The sequence below is a fragment of the Trachypithecus francoisi genome, unplaced genomic scaffold (assembly GCF_009764315.1).
Source record: "Trachypithecus francoisi isolate TF-2019V2 unplaced genomic scaffold, Tfra_2.0 Lachesis_group13, whole genome shotgun sequence".
In the NCBI taxonomy this organism is placed as follows: domain Eukaryota; kingdom Metazoa; phylum Chordata; class Mammalia; order Primates; family Cercopithecidae; genus Trachypithecus; species Trachypithecus francoisi.
In genome coordinates, this window is record NW_022681458.1 from 116,368,305 (window position 1) to 116,381,137 (window position 12,833).

Below are 12,833 nucleotides of genomic sequence, written 5' to 3' on the forward strand. Positions count from 1 at the left end.
ATGGGACTGTGCTCGAGAAGGAAATTAAAGTAACTGTTTCTGATAATCATTATTATTGTAGCTAAAATTATTAACTATGCCGTTCTGATTACGTCAAGTTTTCCACAGTAAATGAAATAATATTTCTAGAAGTCATTAAGCTTTCCATAGGGTAAAAGAAAATTAAATGAAAGTTATAAATATTATCAGTCAGTGGAGTAACCAAAGATCTAGAGTTACAATGCAGGTGAGGTCAGAACTCCCTCAAAGGTTTTTATGTATTTTCTATCCTTGTCATCTGATTAAAATATTTTTTCTGAATAAGTTGATAAATAATATTGCCTACATAGGTAGATGAGGCTAGAAATCTGATCTTCCAATATTGCTGATTATCAGGCAACATATCTAGAAGAGAAATCTAGACCAATAAAACCAGATTGTATCTCATTAGTATTTTTTTCTGAAGAATATTAACCTATGAAATATCGATTATACATGTTTCTATATAAGCCAGTTTTGGAGGACACCAGCATAGTTTAGGACTGAGTTGAGCTATAGACAGACTTGAACTTTTGCTGAAAAGAGCAGAAAATATTGTATACTGTCTTAGCCCAGGTAAAATAGACAGTAACTAGGCAACCAAAACTAAAAACAAGACAAAACAAAACTAGAAACTAGTTTGGTAAAGCCCTTGTTACACTCTGTGGCACATACCCCATTTTGATCTTACCATATATGTAGTAAGTTGAAAGGTAGAACCTAGAAAGATATGCCCAAATCCCCAACATCTGTGAAATGTTAACCTATTCGAGAAACGGGTTTTTGCAGATATAATAAAGTTCAAATCTTGAGATATGATCATCCTGGATTAGCTGGGCAGGCCCTAAATCTAATAAGAAATGTTCTTCTAACAGTAAAAAAAAAAAAAAAAAGAAAACACAGATGTCACAGGAAGCAGCAAAGTGAAGACAAAAGGAGCCACAAGCCAAGGAATCCTAAGGATTACCAGGAGCTACAAACCAAGGAATCCTAAGGATTACCAGCAGTCATCAAAAGAAAAGCATGGACTGGATTCTCTCCGGAGCCTTGGGAGGGAGTGTAGTCCTGAGGACATCTTGATTTCAAACTCCTGGTTTTTAGGATTGTGAGCAAATATTTTATGTTACTTTAAGCCACACAGTTTGTGGTAATTTGTTACAGCAGCTCGAGGAAACTAATGCACCATGTTATCTTCGAAGTGAAATGGTAAATAAAAATATACTGAATGGTATATTTAATGGTAAATTAAAATACACCAAGAGAGTCACTTATAGGGAAAAATAAAAGATAGATATTCCATTTAACTGCCTAAAACGACTGCAAAGACATGTGGATAAAACTTGTTGACAACTTAGAAGGCTGGCTTTGGCAAGATGAAAAGAAGTTCCAGGTGAGAATAATCCATGTGGACATAAATCTTCTCTATATCTACTAAGCAAAACATCTAATGAGAAAGACAATCTCTGTTTTGGTTTATGAAAATGTTTCCATCCATGAAACCCCATAGGGTAAAAGGGTATGTCTAGTGAAAGCTGGACAGACTTGAGTGACAAAAGTGGTTTTCTGGCAGAAAATAGGTTGGATTTCTGGGAGAGACCAGAGAAAGGGAAAAACAAATTCTGGGTAATCTCTGGTTGTGGGCAACATGGATCAACCATTGACTATTGTCTCCCTGCAGTATAAACAACCTATTGCTCCCCTTTAAGATGGCATGGGACACAAAAAACTTTTGGAATGACTCTTGGGGAGCTGATGGAATATGTGGACTGCACCATTTTTTGTTTCTTAATACTGCCTGTTTCAGAACTCTTAATGAACTCTAGGGCTCTGTTTTTTATTTTGTTTGCTGTGTTTTGTTTTGGGAAGGATGTAGAAGTCCGTGAGGCAGCACACTGGTTTCAATTTTCCTAGATAGTCGTGTATTTATTTCAACTGCTTGGCTGACAGGGATAGTGCTAAGACCCTATATTTTTAAGTCATGGAAAACTTGGATCATTATCTCTACTTTCTTTAGTAGATGTTTTCTGTCCTTAAGGCTACCTCAGATTCATGGTGGCTCCCATGATCACATCCATACTCCAGGCATGGAGCTAAAAATGTGTGCATTGGTAGGGAAGAGGATAAGAAGGGGACAAATATTTGCATTCTTCAGGAAATTTTCTAACAGAACTATCTGATACTATTTCGCTTACTTCTCATGTACCTTCCTAGTAGTCATAGAAATTAGAAAAGACCATCTTTTTCTGGACACATTGCATCCCAGTTAAAAAGAAGCCCTATTACAAGGAGTAAGTGTTTTTTTAAGTCATCCAAAACAACTAAGTAACTATCACTTCAAATGTACTCGAGTATGACTGAAAGTTGCCACATTCATTTTCATATGGACCTTTGAGTTTTGCCCGCTGCCACGGTACATCTGATATCATAAGCATTGCGTATGTTTCCTTTAGGTACTGGCTTTGATACAATGATCCATACCCTCTTGTCTCCTAACACCCTGCTATTCATTCTTTCATTCACTCACTCATTCATTCATTCAGCATTTACTCTGATTCTACTATGTGTCAGGTTCCAAACTGAATAAAATACAGTCTCTATTATACAAGGAGCTCGAAGTCTACTAGGGAAAACAGAAAAACAGACATACCTAGAACACACACTTTTGCAAAGATAAACACATGAAAAAAGTTGTTTATAATATGTTAAGAGTTGTGGAGCCACTAAGACAGGAGCGGTCAGGGAGGGGAGAATCCCAGAAACCCTCATGCCATCTTCCTGTTAAAGCCTCTTCCCCCCATCCCAGGATAACTTACCCTGAATTCTTAGAACCTGAATTGCTTCTTTTGAAACTTGGTAATGGTTGCCATCATACCATATGTGCTCATTTGTATCAGGCTGCTGTTAATCCACATGATATTTTCAAGATCTATCTATGTTGTTGCATACAGCTGGAGCTTGTTTGTTGTTTTACAGTGTTCTTTTGTATGATAGGGTCACAATTTATTCCATCATTCCACTGTCAGTGGGAATTTTGGTAGATTCTGGTTTTGGAATGTTACGAATAATCTTGCAATAAAACTTTTTTGTAAATATATGTGCTTATTCCTATTGGGTATGTATTATAAAATTACTAGGGTATATTTCATGTGCGTATTTGTTTTTTTTAACGATAATGCTCAACAGTTTTCCAAAGTAGTAGTATAAATTCTATTTCCATGTAAAATACCATTTATAGAAATATGCCTCCATTGAGAGTTCTAGTTCGCCCACATCCTCATCAACACACAATGTTGAACTTAATCTCATCTTATCCTTTCTCCCCCAAATCTGTTTATTCTACATCATAGTGACAGAGCTGCATTCCGTATTTGTGTGTCTGCACTGATTTCTGTTTCAGTCCCTAAATTCAATAAAGCATAAAGCACAATTATTCTATTTCTAAATATGCTTCTAATGTATCACTTCTCCCTCCTCTGTTGTAACTTTCCTACTCTAAACAAACGCAATATCTCACTTTGTCGACTGCAGTCGCTTTTCAGCTAGTATTTCCTTTTTTTTTCTCCCTTCAATCCAGTCTTCATACAGAGATCAACGGGGCATTCTGAGATGTGTTCAAAAGTAAATCATTATTTGACATCTTGTTTAGAAACCCTTCATACAAATTGTACTATAATTCTAATGTTTTAAGGTTCATTCTTTAGTATGTATCGTAACATTATTCTTTTTATGGTTAAATAGCATTCCGTTGTATAGATATGCCACATTTTTGTTTATCATTTCTTTTTTTTGATACACATTTGTGTTATTCTCACCCTTTGGTTACTGTAAATAGAGCTTCTATGAACATTAGTGTACGTTATGTTAAATGGAAGAAGCCAGACACAAAAGGCCACATATTATAGGATACCATTTATACAAAATATCCAGAGTAGACACATCTATAGCAAGAAAAAGCAGATTTGTGGTTTACAGGAGCATGGAAGAGGAATAATAAGAGTCACTACTTAACGAGTATGAGAGTTCCATTCAGGGTAACAAAAGTTCAGACATTAGATAATGGAGGTGGTTGAATAACACTAATTGTAGTTAATGCCATAAAATCAAACACTTTAAGTACTAGATTTTACATATATTTTACTACAATAAAATTAGATTATACTGAGGGTTGCACAACTCTTTACTAAAATCATTGAGCTTTGCACTTTAAATGAGTGAATTTTATAATTCGTTATTTATGTGTCAATAAAGCATTTTCTTTAAAGCCCTTCATATAATTCTCATTTACTTTTACAAAATACCAAACTTGTCATCTTGAATGATCTCACTCCTTTTGATCCATCCTTCTCATTTGGAGCCGTTCTTCTCAGGTTAACTAACCTCAGGCCCTTTTTAATCTCCTTTTAGTTTCTGTAGCACATCGCATCTTCCTTACCTTGAGCCTTCTATGCTTGCCATTCTCTCTGCCTGGGACCTTATTCATCTGCATTCTCCCACATGGCAGAATCATTCTTTCACTAACTTTCACTTTGAATCTCATCCCTGTAGATAGATCGCTCCGCACCCTGTACAAGTCACCCTCAGGTCGTGCCTTCTGCACTCACATCCATTCCGTTTGCTCTCCCAAGACTCCTACGTCATCATCTCATTACCAATTATCCATTTAACATCTGTCTTTCCCCCACTAAGGTATAAGCTCCATGAGGGTGGAGACTATGACTACTTCATCTACTTTTAATGGTATCTGGCACATAGTGCTTAAGAAATATTTATCAGAAAGAAAATTATGAATGCACGTCTCTCACTGGTCTACATTTGAAGGTGACATTTCAATAGATGCTCTGAATCAAGTCACTCCTGACACTTCTGTGAAGAATTTGGACTATGCCTGACCCATCTAGAACTCCAGCAAATGTTTTTCGGATAAACTTTGGAAATGTCATCTGAGTCTCACATTACTAAATGAAAAAGATTTCTTACACAAAATATGCCCTTCAATTTATTTTAGTTTACTTAATGTTCAAAGATTTTATTATTTAACATCAATGCTATTATTAATATAAAGTCACTGTATTTCCATCTATTTCAAATACCACATAGCCATATTTCTGAATGTTCTAAGTTATAGCAACAAAGTAAATTACTTTTACTTTTGATGTTTTCACAATTAAATGACTCATAAAAGTGGTTACATTGTAAGATAAATGGACTATAACCACCCTAAGCCACCTTCTCTGTACATGGCAAATATGTTAGACTTTCTGTAATAGTTTTCATCTATTAAATCCAGAGGTTAGGTTAAATGGATGTTACGTCCTCTGAGTTCTCCTGGCCTCAGGACCTTCTCATACAGAAATCCTGTCTACAGATTGCTGAATAGTTGCCAATTTATTCAATTCTTCCACTTTCAAAAGAGCAAACTTAAAAATGGGCCACCAGAGTACATTTTAATTTGAATGGGAGTTATACTTCTCTGTTTATTTATTTTCTTATTACTGGCCTAGATTTTTTTAAGTCACATAACAAACCAGAATTATGTCTTAATATTTTAGCATTCTTTGACATTCCATTTTGCAAGGAGATACAATTCAAATTGAACTTGGGAATTTATACACATTGGTAATTAGTTGACCCTTGTAAATTGCAGACTTTATTTCCCCATTCTGAGATTTCTGACATACTGTGTCAAGACATGAAACTCTAAGTCAAGATGTGGGGAAATATGTGCCAAAATGTTATGGCTTAGTTGAAAACGCAGCTGCTGAAAAAAAAGGTAGGAAAATGGTAGGCTTTTTGTGTATCACAGCCAGCAGAGATTGCACCCTTTCTCCAATAGCAACAGTACTTGTAAAAAGTATGTGAAGTCAAGTAGCATCTATTCTAACTATTTCATATTTGTGAAACACTTCTCTCATGTGGCTATAAGCTCCCTGTGGGCACAGCTGATCGCATAGTTCTTTTTCACTCTCATAGCACAGTGGCAGTCACCTACTGTGAAGATAAATGCTTACTGTTTAAAGTCAGAATGATTCAATCATAGTAATAGTTATTGGCTGCCTATTCTATATCCCAACACAGGCTGATACAGAAATTGCTTTCTATCCCAAGGGGGTACCCTCGATGCTTCTTTACGTAGGGAATATTTTTCAACTATTGTCATACAAAGCTGAAGCACTGGGGTTTGAAGGTATGTAAAGTAGTCCTGAAATTCATCTGTGGATGTACGTTGGCCCTGACACATCTTCCTGGAAAGGAGGTGGAATTAATTAACTGCTTTATTCCCAGGGACAGGAGAGTTGAGGTTTTGGGGTAACAAAAAGTAAACCTGTCTCTGAATATTAGGAAACTGGAATAATCAGTGGAATGCTTTAGTATCTTCATTAATAAAGGCACAGATTTTATTACAATGCTTTTATGTCCTAGCAACACCAAAATTTGTCCTAATCTATTGATAAACACTAAACCGAGAGATCTTCATTCTATGTGGAAAGTAAAAATATTGATTCCTATTATATTCTGGGTTCTGTGTGAAACACATCACATAAAGATGGGCATTTTGCTCTGGAAATAAATTTAGAGGTAGGTTCTTTCCACCCATTTCACATAAGATAAAACTTAGACTTAAAAAAATAAGTATCTTTTCCAATTTCACAGAATTAAAAGCAAGATGAGCCCTACAAAAAGGATGTACTATGGGATGGACTTTTCCGCTTCTCCTTTCTATTGTATATAACTGCATGAAACAGGGTGGTATGCCTTAATATTGTTGCAACTAATTCGTAAAAGTACTAGAATTAGAAAAATCAATATGAAAGTAGAACAATTTCACATTTTGAGCTATTGTGTTTATTGAAAATTTCACAGTAGCTGCATAAAAGTAGTTGAGTAGTTGATGTCGTTATCTTTTCTTCCAACAGAAAAATAATAAAATCTATATAATTTAATTTTACATTTGAAGTAAATGCTAATCACAATAACCTATAAAGTTATTCTCTGGAAAGTTTTCCTGTAAAACAAATGTAACTGTTTTTAATTAGACTACATTGTATGCACAATTTCACATTTGATGCTGAAATGGGAAATTAAAGGATTCAATCTCATTGGCCTTAAGTTAATTCAAAATAAAAAATAACATCTCACTTTGGGGTTTAAGCAATAAATACAGCTTTAAAAGTTCGGTTTTTGAAGTTTCAGTTGGTCTTTTTTTTTTTTTAATCATTTGGAAGTTTCAATTTTTAGCACAAGCTACCTCCTATATATACACTACTGCTTCTCCTGCCCAGAAAATCATGTCATTATAAAAGCAGTTTTAAGAGGGTAAAACACAAAGCAATAGAGAAAAGAAAAAAAAAAAAAACTCTTCAGGTATTTTCTTTGTAAAGATGTTTGGAGTAATTTCAATAGCTCTATCTCATTTGTATTGCATAGTGCATTTACTATAATTACTTTTCTCTCAGATAGCCACTGCCGAAATCACTCCTACTTAGCTTCCATCAGCAATGGATTGGGTTACCTAGGAGACCTGCTTATATTCAAATAATCTAAAATAGAATAAAAATATTATTAAAATTGTGCTAAATATTCCAATGGTCAGATATTTTATATTTGATATAGGTTGGATGATATTTTCCATTAAGAAATACAAGAAAGACATAGGACCTCATTGCGCAGAAGCATTTTTTTTATTCTACGTTGCCTGTAGGAAACATTGTACACTTCCTCTAAACTGCTATAAAGGTTTCTCTATTACTCAAATCTAACTTGCTTCTCGTGGGGTTTGCATCCTCCTAGGTGAAAGGCTAGGACTAGATACTGGACAAGAGGAAGTTAGAAGTGTTAAGAGTGAAACACAGCTTCAGGAAGTATTTATTTTTCTTTCTCTGGAGCAGAGGCTAAGCATAGGACAGAGGTCTTAGAGCAATCTTCAGGAGCCTGTGGTATAGACATCCCCAGAGTGTATGGATAAAGAAATCAAGGTATCCATAAGCTTGGAAATAAAACTGAGGTTGAAAGCCATTTATTAAGCAGTCATTTGGTGTTTTAAAATGAAGGATCTAGAACAGAAATTAAAGTGTTACATTCCGTAAGTCTTTGTCTTGCCTTGTCTTATTCATAGAAGGCATTATTAATTGATCATTTAACCATCATTGAGATCAAATGCTGTAACGCACTCCTCTGCTGTGATCACCTACTGTAGACTTGCCAGGAAAGTTAAAACTGAGCTAGTAGAGCCAGAAAGTGTGAGGTAGATAATTAAATGATTATAGTTAAATTCCCTTCCTGACAATTTGAAAACTTGTATGTGAGTTTAATTCTCGTGAGGAATTTATCTCTTCATAGCATCATTTAGTTTTGCTTTTAATGTTTTTTCCCCATCGTTTAACAGGCTATGTAATTTTTTGTTGCTGCAAGTCAAACATAATGTACATGGTAATAAGAACTGAGGTAAGTAAACATTTTGTATGATTATTTATGCTAATCTGGCTAGGAGTTGGGCTATGTTTAATATTTTATGTAGCTCTAGTTGCCAGAGCCTCAAACTCTTCTGATTTTTTTTATTATTATTATTTTAATCTTGGCCACTCACTTTGGCCTCCCTAAGAACTTCACCTTTGTGGAGGCTGAAGCAATTTCCTCTTGGACGCACATCCATCATGCTGACTTCTGATTAACACCAGTTCTGGGAATGCATCTAAGATTTCTACTTTCACATACCCATACATTCTGCCCTTAGTTCAAAACAACTTTGATGTTATTGTAAACATTTACTTACCATAAATCCTGCCCTTAGGCAATTTCCATATGATATATAAGCCCTATGTCTGCGGACAGGGATTAACCATCTTGTCCCTTGGCTGCTCAAGACATGGCTTCTGTTTGTAAGTCCTTACAATTAACGAATGTTTCTTTCTGTGAAACTGCATTTGTCAGCCTCTTTATTCTTCCCCTTAGCGTCCTAGGCCTTTGCGGGTAGGTTTGCATAGACCTGCTCACTGCAGAAAAATTTCCGAGTCTATGTCTTGCAGCACATTTAACTGTAATTCGCTATTTTTACACTAGACCCCTAATGATGTGAAGGTAATATGTGTATGGGTGAGGGGGTGAAGCATTCTATAATCTCATTATTAAATCTCAGTCTTTCTGTGGGCCTGTACTTTAGGAATGCAATCTTCACCAGTGGTATAGTCCTCCTTAACATCCCCTGCAAAAAAACCCAAAAAACAAACAAACAAACAAAAAAACCCCACCTTCCCCCTTGCCCTCATTTGATGAGATAGAAAAGCAGTAGGAGGCTGGCATGGGAAGAAATGACTTTCCCTATTTGGGAAAATCTCTAATAAAGCCTTTTTCTCAGAAGGTGTTTGTTATGGAAAATGCTCTAGGCATTAAAAAATAAAATAAACTTGGACTCGGGAAGGGGAACATCACACACTGGGGCCTATCATGGGAAGGGGGGAGGGGGGAGGGATTGCATTGGGGAGTTATACATGATATAAATGATGAATGGATGGGTGCTGACGAGTTGATGGGTGCACCACACCAACATGGCACAAGTATACATATGTAACAAACCTGCACGTTATGCACATGTACCCTAGAACTTAAAGTATAATAAAAATAAATTTAAAAAATAAAAAATAGAAAAATAAATAAAAATAAAAAAATAAAATTGCTCTTCCCTTTCCCCTGCCTAGAGGCAAGAGGGTAGGTTTCTCAGATCCTCACCAGGAGAGCTCAGTGGGGCTCATAGTGGGGCTCAAAGTGTGAAGAACAGTAAGACTGCAGCTCCTATAGTTTCTCATTAGTCCACGCTCAGCCTCCAACAATTGATCAACATTACCATGTAAGTTGTCCCACCAGTTTTTTACTCCATTGACTCCCGTTTCAGGTAAGCAGGTGTTGGCAATGACTCTGGATTCACCTGTCTCCACATTTTGAGTTGCTCTAAAACCTCAGTTCCCTTGTTCAAGAAAAGTCACACATTTTCAATTCTTTGAATGCTGTTTTCTTCTTGCAAAAATAAGAGTAAAAACTCCTAACCTCTGTACATGTGAAAACTGAAACTGAATCGTTTAATTTTCTTTTAACATAAGTAATTGAATGGTACCATAAGGAAAAATATAAAAACTTTACCAGTAATAAGAACGGAGCTATTACCACCCATCTACTTAAAGGGATGAAAGGAAGCAAAGATTCCAAGAAGAGAAAATTTTATAGTGAATTTGCTCTTGACAAGAAGTGGGTTTTTTTGTTTTTTTGTCCCCCCCCCCCACCACAGGGGAGCAAAGTTTAAGAGATACCATACAGTAAGGAAGTAAAGTAGATAAAAACTCCAGTACGGGGTGTGGTGGCTCACATCTTTAATCCCAGCACACTGGGAGGCCAAGGTGGGCAGGTAAGTTGAAGTTAGGAGTTCAAGACCAGCCCGGCCAACAAAGTGAAACCATGTCTCTACTAAAAATACAAAAATTAGCTGGGCACGGTGGCGGGTGCTTGTAATGCCAGCTACTCAGGAGGCTGAGGTTGTCGAGATCACACCACTGAACACTAGGCTGGGCTACAGAGCAAGAGTCCAAATCTCGGGGGAAAAAATACCCTTCAATATCAATCATTTCTTCTCACTGAACTACTATGATTCCTCCTTGACCATCTTATTGGCAGACTGGAGAAGGGCAAAGGTTGAATCTGGTAAATAAAATGTTTCCAGCACAGCTGCAATTGTTACTACCAACACTCATTGGTAGTAACAGCAACAATCAGCCAGGGTCATAGGAGGATAAGGAGAATGGTACCAGGGAGGAGAAACTTGGCTACCATGGGAAAATTCCCAGCACAGAAGAATTCCTGTGAGCTGAAGACTACCTCATTTATGTCTAGCAAATGTTCATAATTGTGAATTGAATAGATTATAAGCTACATTAGAAAAGGCATAGTTAGCAAGAAAAAATTTAATAAAGTCTTGAAAGCAGGCATATGCCTGAGTTATTCCACACGTAGGGTATTCTTCTAGGTTTAAAGCCCTCATATAGTCTCTGCTGCTGTAGCTTTTACCCATCTCTGTGGTTTAGTTCAGATACCATTTTTTAAAATACAACTCATTTCTCATAGAAATTAATCTTCACTTTTTCTGAATTCCTATAGCAGATTTTGATTCCCTCACATTTCCAATACATTCCATCACTCATTATCAGATTTTATATAGATATTCTTCATCATTAATATATTTTAAATCACTTATTAAAGTCAAAGCATGGAAAAATGAAACTACATAACATTGTAATTTAAATTAGTAATAATCTGGTACGGCTTGTGGTAGAAGTCAGAATTGCGAAAATAAGTCATGGCTAATTGACAAAATGCTAGGCCGGGCAAAGTGTGCCAAATTAAGGAGTTTGAAAATTTTCTGGAATCCTCAAGCGTTTCTAAAATAAGTAGCTATACATATATCTAAGTAACTGTATGTCTAATTTGACCTACTAGATTATATAGTAACTGCAACTAGGTGTTATTTTATCCTGGTCCTTAAGTTCCTCAAGAAACTGGTCAATTACTGTTAGATTGATTCATTTCTCTGTGAAAACAAAACTGAGGCTCAGAACAGTAAATGATTGCCCATGATCATGTAGCTAGATGGGGCACAGATCATGTTCTGATTCCTAGTTTTGAGCACTACGTTACAACCTGATGCAATTTCCTCTTTTTAGATTTCTGTGCATGTTCCTGTGCATGGTATCAACTAGTATAATTTCACAGTACAATGCTTAACACCTGCTTTCTGCTAGACTATGCATATTAGTGTATTTTCTTTGCAAATGAGTCACAAGTGATCAGCAAACGTTAGGGAAATAAACTGAGTGGATGGCGGGAGAAAGGCATTCGTTCTCATTAGCTCTTTCTATTTACACTCAATGATAAGTCCCCAAATATTTCATCTAGATACAAATTACATAAAAGAGGAGTCCATGTAAATGAATTGCCTGCCCGAAAAAATTAAAAAGAAAAAAATAGGCCGGGCACGGTGGCTCAAGCCTGTAATCCCAGCACTTTGGGAGGCTGAGACGGGCGGATCACGAGGTCAGGAGATCGAGACCATCCTGGCTAACACGGTGAAACCCCGTCTCTACTAAAAATACAAAAACTAGCCGGGCGAGGTGGCGGACGCCTGTAGTCCCAGCTACTCGGGAGGCTGAGGCAGGAGAATGGTGTAAACCCGGGAGGCGGAGCTTGCAGTGAGCTGAGATCTGGCCACTGCACTCCAGTCCGGGCGACAGAGCGAGACTCCGCCTCAAAAAAAAAAAGAAAAAAATAGTAAAAGAGTGAAGTGCCATTTGATAATCTAGAGGTAGAATAAGTTTACAGTTAACATGCTTATATCTTTAGAAATATGTACGTAGAACTTCTGTGATTTGCCCGAGAATGATTTTAATACTTTAGATCTGAGGTTTTCAACCTTTGTGTTCACCGTGCCCTTAGTATCTCAGTGATTTTTTTCATAGTACCCCTAAGCCAAAAGAAATAAATCCTGTTTAGTAAACACTTAGGTCCAAATAACGTTTATTTCCTAAAAAATTAACACTTAAAAACATAGGAGAAATTAAATACAATTAAACACCATTACTTACTGAAAGTATGTATGTACCTGTTTTCCACCATAAAACTTTTCAAACCTCAGAATTAGACTGGTGGCAGCCACCCTCATTACCTATTTCTTGTTATTCAATTTATAACTCATAATTCATAATTTAATTCATAGTTGAATTCAATTTATAATTCAATTCATAATTAAATTCAATTCAAAATTCAATAATTAATAAGCA

The 12,833-nt window shown here is 36.2% G+C and overlaps 1 long non-coding RNA gene across 1 annotated transcript in view; it reads right to left on the bottom strand.

The window, feature by feature from the left end:
* The window catches only part of LOC117095277, a 100,204-nt gene extending 87,624 nt beyond the window's left edge, over positions 1–12,580 (bottom strand). Inside the window, exon 1 of the long non-coding RNA XR_004441890.1 lies at positions 12,407–12,580. This is a non-coding gene — a long non-coding RNA (uncharacterized LOC117095277). The remainder of the gene's footprint in view (positions 1–12,406) is intronic.
* Positions 12,581–12,833: the final 253 nt, after the last annotated feature.